Below are 16,220 nucleotides of genomic sequence, written 5' to 3' on the forward strand. Positions count from 1 at the left end.
GGCGCTGCACAAGCCCCTCCCCGCTCAGTGAGCAGAGAGGGACTCGTCGTCCGCCCGCTCAGCGGAGAGATCTCCCGCTGAGCCGGCGGGAGCTGGGGAACTCTGTAGCGACGGCTAATTTATACAGTATATTCATATGCGACCATATTTGCCTTATTTAAACCACCTTCTGAATTTTTGCAATTTGCCTCTCAGATACCTTTATATATGGTATATGCCCCATTCATTAAAAGTAAAATATAAATCATCATGGTTGCATCAGGTGGGTGGAGCTGGGAAATCTGCTTCAAAGATCTTTCCACCAACATCAAAAAGCTGGTGGGCGAATGTTTGGACTATCCCCTTCAATGCAAGTTTGCATAATTTCTCATTTGTGAGAACTTTAGGGAAAACGCGATACACCCGATACAGCCTTCAGCAGATTTGATACTGTAGTGAAAATAGTGACATGAATGCATTTTATTGCCGACACTGTTTAGTTCATGAGCACGACACAGGTAGCTGAAGCATAGAAAGTAAGAATTGATCAAGTCCTTTCTAGAACTTTGCGCTGACCGTTGGGTCATTGGCTGTTTATACAGCATCATGTTATCTGCTTATAGGCCATATTTTAGTGTCCTTATTTTTTGTTTTTTTTTGTTCTAGTAAACTAAAAATAATGCTTCATAAACTGCATAATATTGGCCCTGTATGGATTAATTTTTGTTCTTTTACTAACTACCTGATCTTTTCAGTTCTGTATTATGTGGCTTCTACATTGATCTAGACATATCTGTGTGTTAACTGTAGTACTGCATGTCCAGTATGTATAGCCCAAGCAGTCCTATTGTTTGAGGGAATTGGCTTCTTTTGAATAGCTTCCAAGGGCCAGATTCAGAAAGAATTACGTTTCGCGGCGTAACGTATCCCATTTACGGTACACCGCCGCAGGTTTACAGCATAAGTGGCTGATTCACAAAGCACTTACCTGTAAACTTGCGGCGGTGTAACGTAAATCCGCTCGGCGCAAGCCCGTCTAATTCAAATGGGGCGGGCACCATTTAAATTAGGCGCGTTCCCGCACCGAGGGTACTGCGCATGCTCCGTCCGTCAAATTACCCGACGTGCATTGCGCTAAATGACGTCACAAGGACGTCATTGGTTTGACGTTAACGTAAATGGCGTCCAGCGCCATTCACGGACAAATTACGCAAACGACGTGAAATTTTAAATTTCGACGCGGGAACGACGGCCATACTTAACATTGCTTAGACCACCTAGGAGGCAGCCTTAACTTTACGACGCGTATCGCTACGGAAACAACGTAAATTTAGATCGACGGGCATCGCGGACGTTCGTGAATCGCCGTAACTACTCATTTGCATATTCTACGCCGACCACATTGGCCTCGCCACCTAGCGGCCGGCCTAGAATTGCAGCCTAAGATCCGACGGTGTAACACAAGTTACACCTGTCGGATCTTGGGGCTATCTATGCGTAACTGATTCTATGAATCAGTCGCATAGATACGACAATCGTATCTCAGGGATACGCCGGCGTATCAGGAGATACGCCGTCGTATCTCTTCTCTGAATCTGGCCCCAAGTTTTTAGCAAATATCGGTATTGCTAAAAAGTATGGCTTCAAACAATTTTCAAATTGAAACCTTGATTTTAGTTTTCAAATGTGGCAAGGATATGAATATTTCGCTACACCTGTGCTGGTAATGGCCAGCTGATAGACATTTTGGATTATTTTATGTAAATTGGGGGTAAATAGAGGCGCTTGCCAATTAAAATAACTAAAATAACTAAAATGCCAAATATCGCACAGCAACGTATGGATAGTAATGATTAGATCCAAATATATGTTTCACTCCTTGTTTCCAATACCTTCAAAGCATATTTACCTGGTAAAGGAGTTATTTTAGTTATTTTAATTGGCAAGCGCCTCTATTTACCCCCAATTTACATATGTCTTTTGGTGCGTGAGCACTATTTTAGTAGTGGCTGCTGCTTTTATATTTTAGTTGATATTTTAAATATTTACAGTTAGGCTGGTTTTGCGCATTGGTTCCCCCCATATACACATTTTGGATTATTTTATGTTGTCCCATGGTAACTCTAATTGGGTTAAATTTTCACTATGTGGTCTTAATGACAAGGCATATGTTGCACCTTCTTCTTCTTTTTTTTTTTTTTTTTTTATGCTGTTTGGGTTGTTTTCCTCCACGAGATTTAAACAGTCTGTTAAATGGGTCTAGTACACTTTCCACCAATGATGTATGCTCATTTTACTAAACCTATTTCCACAACACTACTTTTTACATTAATTTAGCTCTTCTTTTTAGCCCAGGTTCACACCGAGCTGCAGGAATGAAGCCGTGGGAGTTCAGCTGCACTCGCACAATTTCACTCCCACATGTCAGTCCTGATTTTGGCTGTGATTTCAGATACATCTGTGCAGGTTTCTGCAGATGTCAATGTAAATTGCTGCCCAAAATCTCAAAGTAGTACAGAAACTACGGCATCGCAGCAAGTATGGCGGTGCCATGAACGTCAATTGCCGTTGATTTGACATGTCAAATCACATGTCAAAATGCTCCAGTGTGAACCAGGGCTTAAGGAAGATATTGTGGCATCCTGCTCTGTTGTATCTTTGGAAGTCAGCTGGTGGCCAGAATCTCTAATGCTGTTGCGTTTTTGTGTGTGTGTGTGTGTGTGTGTGTGTGTATAACCAGAGTGCATGGGTAGATGCCCCTTTATAAGGTGATGGTAATGTCTCGTCTACTGTGCCCCTGCAGAACTAAATCTGAAGTTACTGGTTGGCCTGGCTTTGGTTACAGTACAACATTTCTGAAGAAGGTTAAGCAATAAATATATTGTCTACAGAAATGGGTGGACATCATCCCTTAGAGGGGAAAATAAAAGCATCTGATGGAATAATTGGCTTCTTGAGTTGATGTTTTATTAACTGCTAGCAACCAGGTAGCCAGTCACAAGATTGTAAAGAAATGTACTAACAATATCAACATGGAAATGGTAATTGGTGGTCTGCTTGCACAACAAAAGTTGCAAGCCTTAGATTTTCACTTGTTCTTATAAGCCCCTAATGACACAATACTGGGTGCTCGGTTACAAGTGTTTTTATGTGCTATGCTACAAAAGTGATTCCCTAATCACTGTGGAAAGTGTAATCACTTGCATTAATCACACATGAATTTTTCAAGTATTTTTGTGAAACCTTTGTGTGCACCTGACTTGGGTGATCGTAAGTTCTTCTGGCACTTGCTCCATTCATTTCAATTCATACTTTACTTATTCATGATAACTTCTAGCAATAAGAATCTATTTTGGGAGAGTTAAATGGAAAGCAGACAGGGGTGGGGAATAGTTGGTCACTATGGAAGCGCACTGAACCCTTTCCATTGCCAGTGGAGCCGCCACGTGTCATATAACCCCCCCTACTGGGCAGGGTGCATATTCTGCCTCCTAGTGGCTAACTAGCTGTGGATTCTGTTTCTCCTACAACTACACTTCCTCTGTAAATAAACGTTTACAGTTTTTATATAAAAATATTGACTTAGATTCTGACTGTATATTTTTTACTTTTTTAATAGATTTTAAAAGAAACTGTAATTCTATATATTTTCCCTGTGTGTAGAGGGGATAAATGTAACTTTTTTCTTCCCCTCAATTGTAAATGGAGATGATTTTCTGGACATTGGCCTATTTTTTTGTAATGTCTTTGGAAATGTGTTAAAACAATTCTTTATTCTTGTACCACAGATATCATGGCTTACTGAAGAGAAAATCCACTTATGTTCTGCCATAAAAAATAAAAAAAAATAAAGTATTTTGCTAGAGTACTACAATGATGTTGTGTTTTATTACTGGGTAAGTATTGGATATTAAAATCAGTGTGCGGTGGAGTGATAAAACTTAGACATATGATGATCTAAACACAGTGGCATTGACCCCAAATGACACCAGGTGCGGGTCACGCATGAACTGGGTAATGGGCCTTTTTTTTTTAAATGTTTAGTGTACAGATATTGTTGGGGTATAGACGTCCATGTTTATTCACGCAGACCAGTGTTGTCTCGGTAACTAAAAGGGAACCTGTATGAAGATGGTAATATGCTAGTTTTTTTGGAAATGCTTGTGGTAATCCAGCAGTTTTAATACTTTTTCAGCCACTAACCTAGAAGTTTACAGATCAGGAATTTTGACTCTTCATCTCCTTTTTCACTTGGTGTATACTGATTTCTGTATTAAATCCAGAGACCACCAGTAAACAAATTTTTAGAAGGAAATTGCCAATGGCTTTTATAATCCATAACCTGTAGTGGTGGTCCCCTATACCACAAAAATGTATATGCAATGCCAGTTTAAATACAAAAATTTAATCTAGAGTCATTTATCTTTTTCAGACATGCATGTAACCGTGATACATTTCACGTAAACCCGAATTAAAGAACACAAAAGGCAATATGGCAGCCATAATAATGTACAGAAACTACTTTCTGAAATTGGTGCGGCGCCGCAAATGCAGCATCGCACCGAATAGGACAGTGCCATTGCACCAATGTGAACCAGGGCTAAACCTCACAATCGTGTGCTATTCGGTTGAATGGGTCATGTTTGGTGACTGGTATTGCCTGTTCAAACAGTGGGGACAATATATACACTTGAGTCTGTACTTCTGCCTAGGAGACTGACATTCGGCCCATGTGTATGGGGCTTTACTGTGATCATCTCATGGCCAGAGAAACCCTGTCCAGCGATCCCTGCTGTTCATGTCCCACGTTCATGCCCTTCATCCCAACATCATCAAATTCCTATGTAAGAAATGGAGAACTACAGATGAGGACATACTGGCTTCCAGGGTCAACACTGTTGATGGGGGACCAATGGATCCTCCAGCACTGGGTGGTGCTAGTGATTCCCTGGACTCTCTATTCCAGTTAATTGTCCTCCCTCCAGTGCAGATTCGTCTTCAACTGCTTCATAAGATGAGGAAGAGATCTGTTGGAGCAGTGGTTTGCATCGCCTGTCCTTGGGACCCACTAACAGGCTAGACTTTAAGTATTACCTTGGGGAGATGCAGAATAAAATACTACAATCACTGAGCAGCAAATTATCACCTGTGATGTATTTGTTATCTTGCAAACCTGGCCTGTTGGTGGGTCCTGAGGACAGGAGTTGAGAATCACTGTGTTAGAGTATGTGTGGGTACCAGATTCTTCCTCTAACTTCTAGGAGAGCATCTCTGACCTCTTCAAAAAATTCCAGATCTTCTGTCTCGGAGCCCTCTGGTCCAACAACCTGTTTCTGAGCCCTTTGCTTTAAGAGTGTGGCTGTTGCAACCCAGATCTTGAGGGACAGCGTGTCTGACGCTCATGCCCACATTACTCAAAGCTAGAAAATTAACTTCCAATTTTTTTTTATTTCATGTCTGGAAATCTTTTTTTGCTTGTGCTGTTGGCACAAGCAAAAAAAGATTTCCAGGCACGATAGATTTTATTGGAAGTCCTTCCTAGAGATTACTCTGTGCCTTGCATTCTGGCCTTCCTACAATTAGGACTTGACCAGAATCTGCCTTTAAGTAAGACATAGTTTATGAAAGGCCTTTCTCGGATCAGCCCTTCCTTACAGAAGTCTGCGTCCTTTGGTCCTCTGCCCTGCCGAATTTACCATTTGAACCCATCGTATAACTTATCTCTCCTGCAAGGAGGCCTTCTTGGTGGCCATGAAATCTATCAGATGCGTCTAAGCTAGTGACTCTCTGGTCGGGAGCCATTCCTGATTCTTCCCAAGAATGAAGTAGTCTTGCTCCTATTTCTACCAAAGGTAGTATCAACCTTCCACTTCAATGAAGACCTAGTCCTTCCTCCATTTGTGCCCTTCTCCTAAGTACCCCAAAAAGGATTGTTCTTGTCTGGACGTTGTCCAACCCATTGTCTTTCTGACATAAGCTGTGACTTTCAGATAAACTACGAGCTTTGTCCTACTAATAAATGGCATTCAATTTTAAAATACACTATCTAGTTGGAGAAGACGACTCCTCAAGAGCTTATACTCGAAAGCAAAACCACCACCAGTACAATTACAAGCTGCCACCTATTCCTTAAGTGCATACTTTTTTGCGTTCTACCAGGTGGACATTGAAGCCTGTGCAGCCTTATTTTGCACAGTTTTTGGAACAGCACTGTTGGACCTGTTGTAGCAGTTCTGTTTGCCTTGATATTTCTCATCCTTCTCATTCATTTGGTGAGTACATCCCAGGATCTATAAATATCCAGCTTGTTTCCTTTACAATAAAGCTAAAAGGAATTTTTACTTGCCTGTAAATTCCATATCTTGGAGGGCAGCACATGACGCTCCTGAGTTTTCTGCATGGTTTGCATAGGGGAAAAAAGTCTCAAGGAGTGGCTTGGGATTATTGGAGGCAAAGCTTTTACAATGTCCAATCACCTGAAGGAAGCAGCCTGTAACCCAGGGTCCATAAGTGTTCACCCTCTTCCTTAAGACATGAAATTACATTTCCTTTGATTGCTTTACAGCTGTTGCTTTCATCATGAATATTTTAGGGAAGACCATAGAGATTAGCTAAGGTTTTCAGGGCTGTCGGCTCTGCCCCATAAATGCTGATTTGTCTCCGATTTGTGCCAAAACAGACCTCAGGAAACTATTATCCAATATATCTAAGAGAACCCTGGCATTAAGCTGGGTACGGTGGCAGATGGTGACTATGGCCACATTGTGCAAGCAGTTGGAGCTTCAAGGAGATGTAAAGGCAGAAGTTTTTGTTTTCATGCTAATGCATTTGAAGCATTAAGATAAAAAGAAAAAAAACCTGTGTACAACCCCCTAATTGCCTACCTGAGCTCTCTCCCCCCCCCCCCCCCCCCCGCCCGCCATGTTCAAGATCCCCTCAGCCATCCAGAACACTTCTGATTGGCTGAGGCATAGCAGCGGTGCCATTTGGCTCCTGCAGCTGTCAGCCAATCAGGAGGTAGAGGGGGCAGGGCAAGGTTGGGGGCTCCATCTCTGAATGGATACATGGAGCTATGACTTGGCTTGGGTGCCCCCTGTAGCAAGCTGCTGGCTGAGGGGCACTCGAGGGAGGGGCTAGGAGCAGTGAAGAGGGACCCAAAAAGAGGAGGATCCAGGCTGCTTTTGTGCAAAACCAATTGCACAGAGGAGGTAAGTATATGACATGTTTGTGATTTAAAAAAAAAGCCTTTACAATCACTTTAATAGAACCTGAATCGACTCGCTGTATATGCGCCACAGTTTTTGTATACAAAAATATGCATTTTACTAAATGCCGGTCTCTGACACATCTCAGCACAAATATTTATCTCGTGCACTACAGGGCACAGATGGGATAGTCATAGACCCTGGGTTATGGCTACTACCTCCAGGTGATTAGATGGACAGCGGTAATACTTTTGGACAACTCCACCCCCCACCTTGGGTGTGCCCCACTTCAGTTTTCTGCTAGTGCCCTGTAGGTGATGGACCTCTTCTCATTTAGGCTGCTTCCACACTGAGGCGCTTTGCAGACACTATAGCGCTAAAAATAGCGACTGCAAAGTGCCCTGAAATATTTTTTTTTTTTTTTTTTTCCCAAAATATTTTATTGAATATTTTAGCAATACAGAAATGTAATACAAGTACATTGCAATAAATTTTCGATGAAGAAAAAGCAAATCAAGATTATGTGAATTACAACATAGACCATGTTATATTATGAACAGCCAAATCGTAAACAGTCTAAACATAGACAAAAAGGTGAGGCTAAATTTATTGAGCATCCATACAGCTCTTTAGAGAGAACATTCAAGTGTGTATATATAAAAAAAAAAAAAAAAAGGAAGGGAAAGGGGGAGGAGGGAAGGATACTAAAAGGGTACACTCCACCCCACACGTCCCGTAAAGGGAGCATTCTGTGAGGGACGATAGGGGGGAGAAAATAAGTCGGGTCTATAACATGGCCCAGGGTAGTCATCCAGGGTTTTGAACCAATACGATCTGACCCCCCCCCTAAGGATTCTCTTGTAGAACCCGGGGGAATCTATACTCATCTTATATCTTTAGTAACTTTTTACCCTAAACGGTAAAGCATGGGTCAGAGAGGAAAAGGAAGTGCAGGGCCTGGGATAGAATAATGAAGAGTAGATGGGTGACTAAGTAGGTGCAGTGCCTGGCCTCAGGGAATCTTTGTAATGTAGCAAACTGTCCCAAGTAATTCTATATTTCTCATGTATGTCCTTAGCTTGGTGTATCAGCCGTTCCATCTCCTCTATTTTGTTGACCCGTGAGTGCCATTCTTCTAGCGTTGGGGGGATTTTAGATTTCCAGTGCAAGGGAATGCATTGGGTTGCTGCATTCACAAGAGCGTTAATGAATTCCGGTACTGTGATTTTGGTATAGGAGTGTGGTGCAATAGGAATTGCGCTGGGGAGAAGGCGATCTGCATGGTAGTGATCTGTACTATACTATCATATATCTCCTTCCAAAATTGAGCCAACGAGGGACAATCCCACCAGATGTGTAATAAAGAGCCTTTCTTCCCGTCACATCTCCAGCAATCTGGAGAAACCGCTGGATAAATTTTGTGGAGTTTTTCGGGTGTCCGGTACCATCTGGTACAAAGTTTGTATCTGTTCTCCTGTGCTGAGACGTTTATGGAGCCCTTGTGAGTGTAGTCCCAGATGCGGTCCCAATCACCGTCAGAAAGGGCAAGAGATAGATCAGTATCCCAAGCCGTGCGTATGTTAGAGCTAAGGGCCGCATCTGGGACCAGCAGGGAGTACATTTTGGAAATCAAGTGTCTTTGGGGTTCTTTGGACACACAAATCTTTTCCAAAGGGGAAAGATCTCTACACCATCGTGATCGCATATGGGTAGACCCAAAAAAATGTTTAAGTTGTAGGTATCTAAAGACTGTCAGATCAATGTGTGGGAGCACTGAATTCAGATCTGTGTACGTAAGCAGATTACCATTCCGAAAGAATTGATGGGCTCGGAGCGTTTTAAGGTCGGGATCCGTCGTCGCGTGTTTAAAAATGATACCGGGTTTAAAGTCTGGACTTTGGGACAGAGGTGTCAAAGGTCCAAGGGAGGGGACCAGTTTGAGGGCTTTGCATGCGGTTTTAAATATTTTAAGTGTGGGGCCAATTAGAGGATGTTCTAGGCAAGCCTTAGGAATCGAGTGGTGTTCCAGCCATGGTAAGTGGGATAAGGGATAGCTAAGGAATGCATTTTCTATTCTAATCCAATCCTTATTCTGACCATGGAGATGCCAATCGACAAGCCTCGTGAGGTGACAGGCTTTATGGTATAGGGTGATGTCTGGTATACCCAAACCTCCCTTACATTTTGGTTGGACTAGTTTGTTCCAATTTAATCTAGTTGTTTGGCCCGCCCAGAGGAATAACCTGCAATGTTTCTTAAATGTTGCGAAAAAGGATTGTGGCAAGGAAATCGGCACTGCTTGGAAGAGGTATAAAATCCGTGGGAGGATACTCATTTTGAGGATCGCTGCCCTACCGAACCATGAAAATCTTCCCTTGTTCCAATCAGCCAGGTCTGCTTTAATAGCCTGAATGGCTGGAAGGAAATTTAGGGTGTATAAGTTTTTCAGATCTTTCGGGATTTTAATACCCAAATATGTAATATGTTCAGATTCCCATTTAAAGGGAAAATTTAGTTTACATAGTTCTACCACCTTGGAAGGGAGAGATACGTTCAATGCTAGTGATTTCTCGAAATTAATTTGAAGGTTGGATAGATTATTAAATATTTTAAAATCTTTAAGAAGGTTGGGGATCGTGGTGATTGGGTCAGAAAGAAACATCAAAATGTCATCCGCATAAGCGGCAATCTTGCACTGTTCTCCCCGGACCTCGACACCTTTGATGGCAGAATTTTCTTTTAACCTTCTGAGAAGGGGTTCCATAGAAAGAATAAAAATAAGGGGGGAGAGGGGACAACCCTGACGCGTACCATTGGTTATGGGGAAGGCATTCGACAGGTGGCCATTGACCCTAACTCGAGCTGTGGGATCCGAGTACAGCAATAGAATCATTCGTACAAGGCGAAGTGGCATACCCATTTTATATAAAACTGCCGACATGTAATCCCAGGCCACTCTATCGAATGCCTTCTCCGCATCCAGGGATAAGAAAAATCCAGCTTTTTTCGAAGAGGTTAACCAATGGTGCACATTGAGGGCTTTAGTAGAGTTGTCCCTGGCTTCTCTTCCCGGGACAAACCCCACTTGGTCAGTCGAAATAAGTCTGGTGATTAGTGGGAGTATACGATTGGCTAATATTTTTGCGTATAGTTTGACGTCAACATTTAATAATGAGATCGGGCGGTAATTGCGTACTAGAGTGGTGTCTTTGTTCGGTTTAGGGATTAAAGATATGTGGGCCTCTAAGATGTCTTTAGGATGATAAGGGGAGTCGGGAAGTTCGTTATATGTGGTAAGAAAATTTGGGATCAGTATGTCAGAGAAGGTCTTATAATAACTGACTGGCAGACCATCCGGCCCTGGGCTTTTCCCGGGTTTGAATTGGTTTAAAGCTTGAATGATTTCCTCCCTGGTGATGGGGTCACCGAGGTTAGATATATCCTCATGGGAGGAGTAAGATGGGCAATGCTTATTTAGGAATTTTTCGATTAAGGTTTTTCTTTCCGTTTTGGGGGATAAACCTGTTTCTGTATGTAAGTTATAGAGGCCGGAAAAGTAACGTACAAACTGTTCGGAAATACCAGTGGTGGTCGATATGGGATCCCCGGAGGGTGATGTGATGTTGTCAATGGTATAGGAAGCTTTCTTCTTTTGGATGGCGGCTGCTAGTAGTTTACCTGATTTATTGCTGTGTTCGTAAAAGAGCTTATTAGTAAGGGTGTATTTCTGTATAAGCTTTTTACGGATTGCTCCCAAAAGTTCTTCTCGTGCTTTTAACAATTCTTCATGAATGTTTGTATCTAGCGTGTTTTTGTGTCTGTGTTCCAAAGCCTTAACTTTATCTGAGAGTTCTTGTATATGTGCTTTTCTTAACTTGGCCCTTTTGGCCGTCAGTGAGATGAGCGTGCCCCGAACCACACATTTGTGTGCAGCCCATACTATTGGTGCCGGTGTATCGGCAGTCGAGTTCTCGACAAAGTAATTTGACAGAACCTCAGAGATGCACACATTGTTTTGGGTATCCAACAGAATGGAGTCATCCAATCTCCAAATTTGTGATTTGGGACGGTGAATGGGGGTCTTAAGGGATAAGGTGATCGGATGGTGATCCGACAGCCACATGGGTTCAATAGTAGCATCAAGTAATGAGGTTAGGTCATTTTGTGAAAGAAAAAAATAGTCTATACGCGAGTATTTCTTGTGTAGAGGTGAGTAATAGGTAAAGTCTTTTTCGTTTGGGTGTAAGGTACGCCAAGCGTTGTGTAGGGATAGTGTAGTCAAGCTTGATTTTATGGCCTTCAAGGCACTGAATTTAAGGCAAGAAGAGCCATTTGATGTATCGAGAGTTGGCATTAAAGGGACATTAAAATCTCCTCCAAGGATAAGTGTACCCTTTTGAAAGGCTGTTAGCTGGTAGAGGACCGTACGAAGAAAGGATACTTGTTTTGTGTTTGGGGCATAGATATTGGCTATGGTATATGTCAAATTATGTAGGGAACCTCGGATAAAGATGAATCTACCTTGGGGATCCCTTTGGATGTCTGTGATTTGAAGGGGGCATTGTTTGGAAACTAATATCGACACCCCTTTAGATTTCGCAAGCTCATTAGATGCGTGGAAGACCAAGGGGAAATTTCTGTCCGTCAATTTTGGAATTCCGTCTGAGCGGAAGTGAGTTTCTTGGACCAAAGCAATGTGTACTTTCTCCTTTTTAAGGGTATAGAGTAGGCTTGAACGCTTCTCCGGGGTATTTAAACCTCGTGTGTTTAAAGAATAAAGTTTGATGTGGTCTAAAGGTCCCTTCTTTATCGCAGCAGTTGGTGGGGGCGGGATGGGGCACATCTTTGTAGAGGGGAAAACCTAAAGAGAAAGGGGTAAACGTAGGTTGGGGAAGATCTGGGACAGATAAGGGTAAAACTTGCGTCTAAAGAGATTAACTATACAGGGTGTAAATCAACTATGAGGGCCTATGCCCTATTACTTTTAAGTACCGATTAAGTGGAGGAATAAGATCCACACACACTTACTATATACACAGTACAATCGGAGATGTACAGGGTGCACCAAGTCTTCCACTCCAAAGGGGGTCAGAAGCCCCAGTGCACCACTGTTTTGGGGTTGACCAAAACCAACAACAAAAGCGAAACACCTTAAGTAAACTTTAAATCTTAGATCTAAAAATGAACTGTAAATAACCAATGTAGTGGGTCCATGCCACCCCAGATTTGAGTCAAACTGAGAGAGTACAAAAATTAAGGAGCGTGTTTAACAGAATGTAAGAACCCCTACCCTTTAGTACATAGCCGGGTGTTGGCAGGGTGTAAAACAATTTTCTGAATCTCTCAGTGTGAGTCCAACCCCGAGGTATGTATTGGCATCAATGTCCACTATGTTTAGGAATCAAAACAAAACCTAAACAAGAATATGTTAATTCTTTATCACTTTGTAAATTATTCAAATAATACCTTCCTACTAGCCAACCTTAAGATACAGTAGAGTAGCAGCCCGGGACATATCAATCTGCTACCGGGGCCAAAGAAAGAGAAATAAATGAAGTATTAACCCTACAAGACAAGCCCGGGAGTTTCTGCATTCCTGTTGTGATCTATTGATTACTATGAGTATTTCTGGTGTAGAATTTAGATGCCTTTTTGCATGTCACTCCCATTCTTGGAATTTTTTGTGTGTCTGTTTACTAAGGTAACGCTGGCATACTATTTTGTTATAGCCAAGACCATAGACGACAAAAGTTAAACTTATAGAGTTATTTAGTCCCACAAGTAGCGTGGGTTACAGGTTCTGATAATGATATTTTGGGAGACTCGCCTCTGCCCTCATCACTATTTAAAGGCCTCCGTGAGGCCAAGTGTATCCTGGGGGAGGGGGGACTATAGAGAATTGCCCATGTAATATTACATCAGAAACAAATGAAAAATGAAAAGAGGAATATTTAGTAGCTATCTCCCTATATTTATGTCAGGGCCTAAAGCATTTCCCTATAGCACTTCTCGGAGTGAGGGAGGTAAGTAAGTACCACCCTGCTGTGTGGGCCTAGTACAGCAAAGCAAACAGTTATACACTCCCTCACCAAGAGAATATGGCTATAAATAGAGGGTCAACCTGCAATAGCTGTATATTCCTCTAATAAAATGGTTTAAGTGAGACATTCCTCTTAATAGGTGATGGCACAAATTAAACAACAAGCTGTATTAATAATGTTATTGACTAAGAGGATAAATATGAGATTACGTCAGAAGATCACTCACAATTGTCCCTTCTGGCCCTCCGGGTTACCGGGGGAGTTGACTGATCTTGGTCCCTTCCTGCTCCCGTGGGTCCCTGGGAGAATCTGGAACTGGAGGAAGATCTTCTTCTGCGATAACTTACTGATTGGGTTTCCATGGGTACCTCTGGCGGTTTACCCCATCTACCTACTGAACGACGGTAAGGTGCGTACCAATTGGGCACTGAGATTGGTGGTAGTCCGAGTGTTTCACAGAATCTGGGTAGATCCTCTGGCACTCTCAGTGCCACATTGCGACCTTGGTGTGAGGCAGAAAGGCAAAAAGGAAACTTCCACTTATACCTGATCTCTCTTGATTGCAGGGCTTCCAATAGAGGTTTGAGGTCACGTCTATGTTGTAGTGTAATTCCCGAGAGATCTTGGTATATTTGAACTGGAGCATCTCCGCATTTAAGTTTTTGGCCTCTGGCCCGACTCAGTATCTCTTCTTTCAGCTTGAAGTCGGGCAAGCAACATATCACATCCCTAGGGGGGTCTGTATCTCTCCCCTTGGGGCGGAGGGCCCGATGTATTCTCTCGAAGTCGATATTAGACTGGGGGGGTTTCCCTATAATGGAATTGAATAGGGTGACGATCTCCTTTTGGACTTGATCTCCCTCAATTACTTCAGGCAGTCCCCTCACACGCAGGTTCCGGCGGCGACCTCTGTTGTCAAGGTCCTCTAGATGACGATTTACATCTCTCAGCTGGAGGGTATGGTCGTCTATTTTCCTGGTAGATTTCTGGAGCACCATGTCATGGTCATCTATTGTCTGTTCGGTGCGAGAGACCCTATCAGACAAGGAGCGTAGATCAATACGGAGTTCTGCGATGGCTGCAGAAAGGGTGTCTTTTATGTTAGCCGCCACTGACTTTAGATCCAGGATGCTAAGGTGAGGTAAAGTGTTGGTGCCGGTCCCGGCCTGGTCTCTTATCGGTGGATGCGATGGGTCTAATTCATGCGTCATGAGCACTATGTCAGCTTGTGACTGGGGACTAGATTGCGACAGGGTCTGAATTTGAGGGGACCCTCGGCGGTTCGTCGCCATATTTCCACGGGGGGTGCGAAACTGTACCGCTGTGTTTTGACCCTGTTGCTCTGTATTTTCCCTCGGGGATCGGGAGCGAGATGCCGAAGAACGTCGGGAAGCAGTGCCCATGCAATCCAGTTCCCACTAAGAGCAGGTATCTGTCATCAGTTATAAACAGCCAGCTAGTCAATTGTTCTCCGTTCTGTCAGACAGAATAATGTCACGGTTCAGCAGCAGTAGTCCCTTGTGAGGTGAGGGGGATTTATAATAATGTTTCTCTGGGAAGTGTACAATGTGGGAGCAGATAGCTAACTGGCACTCAGCCACTGTGGGGTTAAACAGGCAGCTTCAGGGTGGGCCAATATGGTTGCCAGGCCAAGGGTGCATAAAAAGTACATATAACGGTTGTGGCCTCTCAAACAGCTCAACCCCGGGCCGAATGCATGGAAGCAACGTCCCCTGTCCCTCTGGTTATCACCTCTGAGGGTTTAGGAGCAATGGGGGACAAGGAGGGACAGTGGTGAGTGAGGGAGGTCTTCTGTGAGGGGATCAATATGGCTGCCAAACGTGAGGTACCTGAGGTCTTTCTGGTCTGCAGGATAGGCTGTGCTGTACCTCAGTGATGTCCCCCGGTCTTGCTGACCCTTCTCCAGGAGGTGTTAGAGTGTTAGCTCACTCGGTGAGTCCTGGAGTGATGCTGAGAGCCGCCGCCGGGGGGCCAAAACGGCCGCGACTTCCGTGACTAGGCCGAAGCCGCGGTCTTTCCTATGGCGCCTCCCCGGATTCGGTAACGCTGTGTCCGGCGGTCTCGGGTGGTGTTTTTTGCCCCAAAAGCTGCCAGGAGTGGAAGTAGGGTGGGTATGGCTACCTTGTGGGATACTTCCCACTCACAAATGCTGCCAAAAATCGCTGCTTAAGCCTTTGGGCTGTCTGAGGTGGCAGGAGCTTCTCAGTTAGGCGTCCATCCCTGCTGCTGGCTCGGCCACGCCCCCGAAATATTTTTTTCACACTGGAGCGGTGCGCTGCAGGATGATAAAAAAAGTCCCGCTAGCCGCATCTTTGTAGTGCTGTAGGAGCAGTGTATTCACTGCTCCTAAAGTGCCCCTGCCCATTGAAAGCAATGGGCAGCGCTGCAGTGGCACTTTGCCAGCGGTTTTGACCCCCTTTTTCAGCCGATGGCGGGGGGTTAAAATCGCCCAGCTAGCGGCCGCAAAAACTACGGTAAGGTGCCGCTAAAAGTAGGGTGGTTCACAGCCGACGCTTATCGCTGTTCAGTGTGAAAGAAGCCTTAGCGTTTCTATGCTTTTATCTAGTTCTGTGCTTGAAAATTCTTCAACCAACATACAGTGAGGGAAAAAAGTATTTAATTCCTTTGCGATTTTGTATGTATGCCCACTGACAAAGTAATTATCAGCCTATAGTTTTGATGATGGGTTTATTTTAACAGTGAGAGACAGAACAAAACAAATCCAGAAAAATGCATTTCAAAAAAGTTACAAATTGATTTGCATTTTAACCACTTCCTTACCGAGTCATAGTAAAATGACGTCGGCGGGAACCTTTCGTCCTTCAGACTGGACATCATATGACGTCCTTGCTTTTCCCGCCGCTAGGGAGCGCACACCGTCGCCGCATTGTTAGGGGCCCGGCGGTCGCGATTGCCCGCAATCACGGCAGGACCATGGATCTCTGTGTGTGTAAACACACAGATCCATGTCCTG

Source organism: Rana temporaria, chromosome 3, assembly GCF_905171775.1.
Source record: "Rana temporaria chromosome 3, aRanTem1.1, whole genome shotgun sequence".
In the NCBI taxonomy this organism is placed as follows: domain Eukaryota; kingdom Metazoa; phylum Chordata; class Amphibia; order Anura; family Ranidae; genus Rana; species Rana temporaria.